Raw genomic sequence first — 8,573 nt, 5'->3', positions numbered from 1 at the left:
AACGTAAATGAGAATTGAAGATCTCATTAATAGGAACTCAATGGTAAAAAGAAGACGAAATATGAGTCTGTATGTAGAAGTTATGAATTTTACGCGGACATTTAACAGTATAATCTCCTCGTTCCATTAAATTTAAGATCGATAGAGAATTAGCCGACAGAGTCAAAATGAAAGTTGTAGATCTTATATTTACCTACGCGTGGATTTAAAGAACGTTAAAAACGGAGATCGTATGTGAAAGTTACGGATTTTAGAAGTTGGAAGTGTGCTGTGTGAAAATGGCTGATGTGGCACAATCTTGGCCATTGCTTTCTCCCCAAGTCTTGCCACTAGATGGTGACATGTGACACCAAGTTCAGCCATTTTCACCCTATAGATAGAACCTCTCCCACCCTCATTTTCTTCACATCTTTCCCATTCTTTTTTCTCTTTACTCTCTCTAGAACCTCTCTCTATCCCCGAAACCCCCCGAAAGGCTAGGGAACCTCCCTAGCACGAGGCGGAAGCCCCGGAGTGCTCTACGGCTCCGAGAAGAAGAGCTTTTTGGCTTGGGAACGCTGCTCCAAGCAAAGCCCGATTTTCTATAAAACCCGTTGTAACTGAGCTAAGCCTACGCTATTTTTAATATAGTTTTTATTTAATTATAGTAACGTTATTAGGAACTTATAATAAGTACTTGGGCTATTATTATGCGTTATATAAGTATTGTTTAATGCTTATATAATAGTAATAATCGCTAGACTATTAATTAGTCTCGAAAAATAATAGACTAAACTCAAATGTAATAATATTAGGTTTCGTCGAAGGAAATTATTTTTAAGAAGCGAAGCGCTGTCTGAGTTCGGAATCACCACCTTTTCAAGTGAGTGCATAGTCCCTTTCATGAACATGATTTTAATACAAGTGTTAAATATATGTTAAAGAGTTAAATAATTGTTGAAGAGTTTATGTGTGAGTGCATAGTCCCTTTCATGAACATGATTTAATACAAGTATTGATTAAAGTATTAATTATATGTTTATGTGGGAGTCAATTGTTGTTGCCTAAAATACGTGTTAAAGAACATACATGATTATATATGATGATTTAGGATAAAGAGTAGACTTAAATTAATTATGAGGAATATTGGGTAGTATTTTCTTACGAGTACGAGTGAGTTATACTCAGAGAATAGAACTTTAGTATATGTCATTTATCCGGGAGCATGGATTAGACATAGTCATTGTCCCTAGTCCGAGAGTACGGATTGGACATAGTCAACTGTTATTAATCTGGGATTATGGATTAAGACACAGTCAGTTGTCCTTAATCCGGGAGTATGGATTAAGACATAGTCAGTTGTCCTCAGTCCGGGAGTAGGGATAGGACATAGTCATTCGTCGTTAATCCGAGAGAATGGATTTACACATTGATACTTGTCCCTAGTCCGAGAGTATGGAATGGGCACAATTTATTAATCCGAGAGCATGAATTAGATCCGAGAGTATGGGTTAAGTAAGAGGTAAAATTTAAGGTCCGAGAGTATGGATAGTCTCGTTATAACGATTAACGGGGTGGGGTGTCACACCCCCGAACCAGACGGCGGAAACATTCGGGAGCTGTCGTGACTCAATTGAATACCATAACATTGAATATATATGAAACGTAACAACATTCGTCACCATGCATTAATATAGTACAACCAGTAAAGTTTACATGAAGTACATTGTTTAAACATTACATTCCCAAAAATAAATTTGTTCGATTCGTTAATAAGTAAACTGCAAGCCATCACTGAGTACATTTCCCTTTGATTCACTGGTTCCCTGAGAATACAAGTATTTTGAAAAACGTCAACATGTGAAATGTTGGTGAGTTCATAAGCGGTATTTGTAAAACAATGTTTCGTATCGTTTGAAAACCACCAGAAAATCTGATATTTTCTGAAAAGAAAAGCTTTTGAAAACGTTTGTGAAGATCCATAGGTATGCTTGTTTGTTTCTATACTTACAAAAATTGTTCATAAAACTTGTATACATTTCGAATCCGTATGTATTGAAAAACCCTAGGAAAACCCGATGTTTTCCTAATTCTTTGATTTCCATGAAATTGAAATGAAACCATTGTAACACGTGAAGTTATCAAACCCAGGCGACGTTGGATTATTTTTTAGCATGATTAATTGCTACAAACACGCGTTACGCAAACGACCAGTTTATAGCTATACCAACGATCCTGTAGGCGTCGTCGTACTAATCACGTTATCCAACCGCCCTGACTTCCTCACATCCGAAGAGAAAGAGGACACGAAGGCCCCGATGACTCCATTAACCGGTTGGGGATAAGAAAAAAAGTACGAGGGGTCCCTGACCCACCTCGCATGAAATATCGACTTTACTAGCAATACCAAAGGACCCTTGGGGACCAATAGTATACAAGCCATTGAAAGTCCTTTTACTTTGTGTTAGATCTGTAAAACCCAACACCTCGTAAGGTAGAAGTCTTCGGGCCTTAAGATCAGGTCATTGGGCTAGCTAGGCCCAACAAACAAGATTTTACACTTTTGGGGCCCAAAGATGGTGCGTAGACGTCTGTGCACACTCGCATGTATATTGAATTCCCAAATGTTACTTGTATGAATCGAGGTATCGTCGTGTTAGTAGTTTCAGATTTTTATTGGTCGAGACCGAACCAATTCGTTTAACAACGACTTTTTGGTATTTGTGGTGTATTGTATTTCGTCGATAGTCGCGATGCCATTATTCGATCAAATTGCGTGTATTGAACTAGCCTTGAAAGTTTTCCGTGTTCAGCCCCTCATTGTTTGTAAAATTTACCTTTTCAACCCTTTAATTAAATAACTTTCCGGTTTGGTCCTTAAATCAATTTTCTTGACATTTTAACACCAAAAATTATTGAAATTAACATTTTTCAGCATATTTTTCATAGAAAACAGTTTAAGTCCCTGAAAATGCAGTTTTCTCGGTTATAACCCCTCTTTTTCGCAGTTTTGACAATTTTGGCCCAATTTGGAAAAAATTTTGCAACTTCGGTCCTTTTTAAATTTAAAAAGCATTTTAAACCTTTGAAAAGGACTTGGAACACTAATAGTCCACTGTTTTACAGAAAAACACAGTTTTGGCCCTCCAAAACAGAAAATTTCGCATAATGGGCCTTATTGGGCCGAAAATGTCATTTTTAGCCCATTAAGCTTAAAATTTATGTTTTTAATCCTCCAACAAGTATATTTTCAGAAAATACATTATGGAAACTGTTGTGACTCATCTCACCCATCAGATTTCGAAAGATTTCAACTTGGGCCCTTTAACTTTATATTTTTAGCATTTTATGTCCAAAAATTGAGTTTTTAGCCCAAAGAAAATGTTATTAAGCCATTTAGCTATTTTTCTTGGAACACTTTGTATGTAGAAATATACTTGATGCTAGTATCATTTAACATAAGATATATCTCGGTTTTGAGGGGTTTTATGGCTGGATCCAACATTATAACACACAAAAACACACATATAAGCATAAAAATCATACAAGGCATACAAAACACATATAGATCTACACTTTCACTTGTATTCCCCCCCCCCCCCCCCCCAAAAAAAAAAAAAAAAAAACTCATAAAAACAGAAAATAGGGGGTATGAAGCTCACCTCGTTTGAAGCTTTCGGTTTTTGAAGAAAAGATGGAAGAAAACTTGGTGATTTTGGCTTTAGCACCCTTTTCTTGAAGATCTCGAGTTTGGTATGCTTCTAAGAGGTAAGATCACGATTTTGGCATGGATTAGGAAAAGATTTTGATGACAAAAAGAATCTAAGTCATAGATCCACACATAATCTTACCTTAGATGAAGAATTTGTGGAAATTTCCTCTTGAATGCCTCCTAAATTTCGAGATCTTTGAGTGGAGAGGGAGGAGTGTTCTTGAGGGAGTTTGAGAGATTTTTGTGAGTGTGTGTGTGTTTGCGATGGCCGAGAGTGAAGGAGAGGAGAGAAGAGAAGTGATCTTTGATGAGATAGGTGCTTGGAAGTATGAGTTCCATGCATGGAAGTCCTTTGGTTAATAGTGAGGTGGCAAGCAAATAGGCAACTCTTCCATTTCTTCTTGGACTTGGGCCTTAGGCCGAGAATTTGGAAGGGAAAAGGAAAAATTTGGGCTTTTTCCCTTAAGCCCAAAATTTGAGTTAGTTTGGGTATGTTTTAAACCTAAAAGAATGTGGTAGGATTTTTACATTTTTGTTGGACTAGTTTAGGTTATTCATGGATCAAAGCTTTTAATTCATTTCATTCTAGGCCCAACATAGCCCAAAATGTTGGAATAAATTAATGCGGGTCCAATTAGAGCCCAATTAGGGTTCTAAGCTCATGATAGTCAAATTGGAAGCTTATTGGTCCATTTGGATCCAATAAGGGAGTTCTAGTCCAAAGTGGACCTAAACAAGAACTTCTAGGGTTTCCAATTGTTTGATGACTATTTGTAGTACTTGTATGATGTATTTGATTGAAGTTTTTGATGTCATAATCGTGGGTGTCAAACATGTTCTTAAGTTTTTGATTCACATTAACTTGAGTGTATAGATTACATGACACAAAATTTTCAGTTGTGACATCATCCCCCCGTTAAAGGGAATTTCGGCCCGAAATTCTGTTTGAAAGCTAGATTTGAGAGTGCTAGAATAGGTGAGGGTACTTTTGCTTCATTTGGTCTTCGGGTTCCCACGTGAATTCTGGCCCACGCTTTGCGTTCCACCGTACCTTCACGATCGGGATGCGACTTTGCTTAGTACGCTTCACCTCCTTGTCCATGATTTCGATTGGTTCTTCGACGAACAGGAGATTCTCATTGATTTCGATTTCGTCAAGAGGAATGACAAGGGTTTCATCTGATAGGCACTTCTTCAGGTTAGAGACATGAAACACGGGGTGTACCCCGTTTAGCTCCGCGGGTAGTTGCAGTCTGTAGGCTACCGGACCTATTTGGGCGACAATTTCGAAAGGTCCAATGTATCGCGGGTTCAGCTTTCCCCGTTTTCCGAAACGTATAACCCCTTTCCAGGGTGAGACTTTCAACAGTACGCGATCACCGACCTGGAATTCTAAGGGCTTTCGCCGTTTGTCGGCGTAGCTCTTTTGTCGGTCACGCGATGCTTGTAATCGAGCACTGATCTGGACGATCTTTTCTGTGGTTTCGCGAATGATCTCCGGTCCCGTTAGTGCCCTGTCTGACGTATGTGTTATTGCTAGCTGGGTGTCACCTACTTCAGCCCAACATAACGGGGATCTACATATACGCCCGTACAGTGCTTCGAAAGGAGCCACCTTGATGCTCGAATGGTAACTATTGTTATATGAGAACTCGATCAACGGTAGGTGGGTATCCCAAGACTTCCCAAAGTCCATCACACATGCACGAAGCATGTCTTCAAGCATTTGAATGGTTCGTTCACTTTGACCATCCGTTTGTGGGTGATACGCGGTGCTCATGTCGAGATGAGTTCCCATTGCCTTGTGGAGTGATTGCCAAAAGCGCGATGTGAACCTACTGTCCCTATCCGAGATAATAGACTTTGGCACTCCATGGAGTCTCACAATTTCTCGTATGTACAAACGCGTCAATCTCTTCATCTTGTAGGATTCTTTGATTGGCAGGAAATGGGCAGATTTCGTCAGTCGGTCGATTATTACCCATATGGTGTCCAGCCCGTCCGACGTCTTGGGTAGCTTGGTCACGAAATCCATAGAAATCCCCTCCCATTTCCACTCAGGGATTGCCGGTTGCTGTAACAATCCTGAAGGTTTCTGGTATTCCACCTTTACTTTGGCGCACGTAAGGCACTTACTAACATAGGTCGCGATTTCCGCCTTCATGTTAGGCCACCAATAGTGTTGTTTAATGTCCAAATACATCTTGTCCGAACCAGGATGAATGGAGTATCGTGTCTTGTGGGCTTCCTTCATAACGGCCTCCCTAAATCCTCCGATTTTTGGGACCCAAATACGGTTCATGAAGTAGTATACTCCATTCTCTCTTGCTTCTAGGTTCTTCTCCATCCCGCGCAATGCCTCACTAGCTCTATTTTCCGTTTTCATAGCCTCTGACTGGACTGATGCAATTTGAGTGGCCAGATGAGATTGAATGGTTATCGAGAGAGTTTTCGTACGGCGATTTGAGTACTCCTTCCGACTTAATGCATCAGCTACCACGTTGGCTTTGCCTGGGTGGTACTTGATCTCACATTCGTAGTCGTTCAGTAATTCCACCCATCTTCGTTGTCTCATGTTCAGCTCCTTCTGATTCAAGATGTGCTGGAGGCTCTTGTGGTCCGTGAAGATGGTGCACTTTGTACCGTACAGATAGTGCCTCCAAATTTTCAGAGCGAAGACCACGGCTCCCAATTCTAGGTCATGGGTCGTATAATTTACTTCGTGCGTCTTTAGTTGGCGGGACGCATATGCTATCACTCTTCCACATTGCATGAGAACGCAACCTAAGCCCTGATTCGACGCGTCGCAGTAGACTACGAAATCTTCCGTTCCTTCAGGTAGAGATAGTACAGGATCGCTACAGAGAGCCTGCTTCAAGGTTCGAAATGCAATCTCTTGTCTGTCAGTCCATCTGAATGGTACGCCCTTTTGCGTAAGCGAGGTAAGCGGCTTGGCGATCATAGAGAAGTTTTGAATGAATCTCCTATAGTAGCCTACTAGGCCTAAGAACTGACGAATTTTTGTGGGCGTGGTCGGAGTTGCCCATCCTTCCACAGCTTTGACCTTAGAGGGATCCACATGAATTCCGTCTTGGCTAACTACGTGGCCTAGGAAATTCACACTTCGGAGCCAGAACTCACACTTGGAGAGTTTGGCGTAAAGCTTTTCCGATCGCAGAGTGTCTAGGACCTGTCGGAGATGTTGGCCATGCTCCTCTTTGCTTCGAGAATAGACGAGGATGTCATCGATAAACACAATGACGAAGTTGTCAAGGAACGGTCGACAGATTCGATTCATTAGGTCCATAAATGCGGCAGGTGCATTTTTTAGACCGAAGGGCATTACGACGAATTCATAATGTCCGTAGCGGGTTCGAAAAGCGGTTTTAGGAATATCCTCTTCCCGGACTTTGAGTTGGTGGTATCCAGACCGTAGGTCTATTTTAGAAAAATAACTAGCTCCTTGGAGCTGGTCGAATAGATCATCGATTCGTGGGAGTGGGTAGCGGTTTTTAACAGTGAGTTTATTTAACTCTCTGTAATCGATGCACATTCTGAAAGACCTGTCCTTCTTTTTGACAAAGAGTACTGGAGCTCCCCATGGCGAGTAGCTAGGTCGGATAAATCCCTTGTCCAGAAGCTCACTGAGTTGGCTGGACAATTCCTGCATTTCAGCAGGAGCCAACCGATAGGGTGATTTAGCGAGAGGAGTTGCTCCTGGAACGAGGTCGATTCGGAAATCAACCTGTCTCTCTGGGGGTACTCCTGGAATATCTTCAGGAAACACGTCTGGAAATTCACACGCTACTGGAATATCTTGGATGTTAGTTTCTTCTTTGGTCTTGTCCACTATGTGAGCCAAGAACGCCAAGTTGTTCTTTCGCAGATGTTTTTGTGCCTTGATGCACGAGATGAGGCGAAGATTCGTGCTGGGTTTGTCTCCGTAAATTACTAGGGTTTCGTGGTTTGGGAGACGAAGGCGAACGGCCTTCTCGTGGCACATAATCTCAGCATGGTGGGGGCTTAACTAATCCATGCCGATAATCACATCGAAACTCCTAATTGATACTGGTATTAGGTCTATTCGAAAGACGTGTTGGTTAAGGGTTAGGGTACATCCGATGTAGATCTCCCCAATGGATTCAGTTTTCCCATTGGCCATTTCCACCGTATAGGTTTCATTTAGCTTTTGGGGTTGTTGTTTTAATAAGTGTTTAAACTTCTCGCTTACGAAACTTCGCTCTGCTCCGGTATCAAATAAGATGCATGCATAAGTGTGGTTTAGGAGAAACGTACCGGTCACAACTGTGGGGTCCTGAACTGCCTCACCCTGACCCATAGTCAGCATCCTTCCTGCTCCTCTGTTTCCTGAGTTGTTGTTAGGGCAATCTCGGCGGAAATGCCCCGTCCTTCCACACCCGAAGCAGGTGTGGCTAGGCCCTGCATTGTTGCCGCCGGCGTTGGTGTTGTTGTTATTCCGGTGGTTGTTGTTGTTGTTTCCCTGACTTTGGTTCTGAGGAGGGTAAGCCCTGCAGAACCTTGCAGTGTGTCCCCTTCGGTTGCAACTGGTGCAATGGAATTCTCTGCATTCGCCGTGATGGTGGAAACCACACTTATTGCATTTGGGAAGATTACCGGAATAGGGTCTTGAAGCATTTGAAGCAGCTGAGGCTGGAGCATGTGGTGTGGCTAGAACCGGTGCGGTGACAGCGTTAACTGCCACTGTCTGCTGCTTTTTAGAGGTCTCGGGGCCCTGACGCCCCTTTCTCTTGTTGTTCCTCCCTTTCTTGCCATCACTCTCCTTTTTCTTCTCAGCCTCCACTGGCTTCTCGCCCTTCTTGTTGTTATGATCATACAACCTCTTCGCCAATCTCTTCGCACT

The sequence above is a fragment of the Lactuca serriola genome, chromosome 1, assembly GCF_051521515.1.
Source record: "Lactuca serriola cultivar US96UC23 chromosome 1, Lser_US96UC23_V15, whole genome shotgun sequence".
Taxonomy (NCBI): Eukaryota; Viridiplantae; Streptophyta; class Magnoliopsida; order Asterales; family Asteraceae; genus Lactuca; species Lactuca serriola.
Note: the sequence above shows the minus strand (reverse complement) of the source record.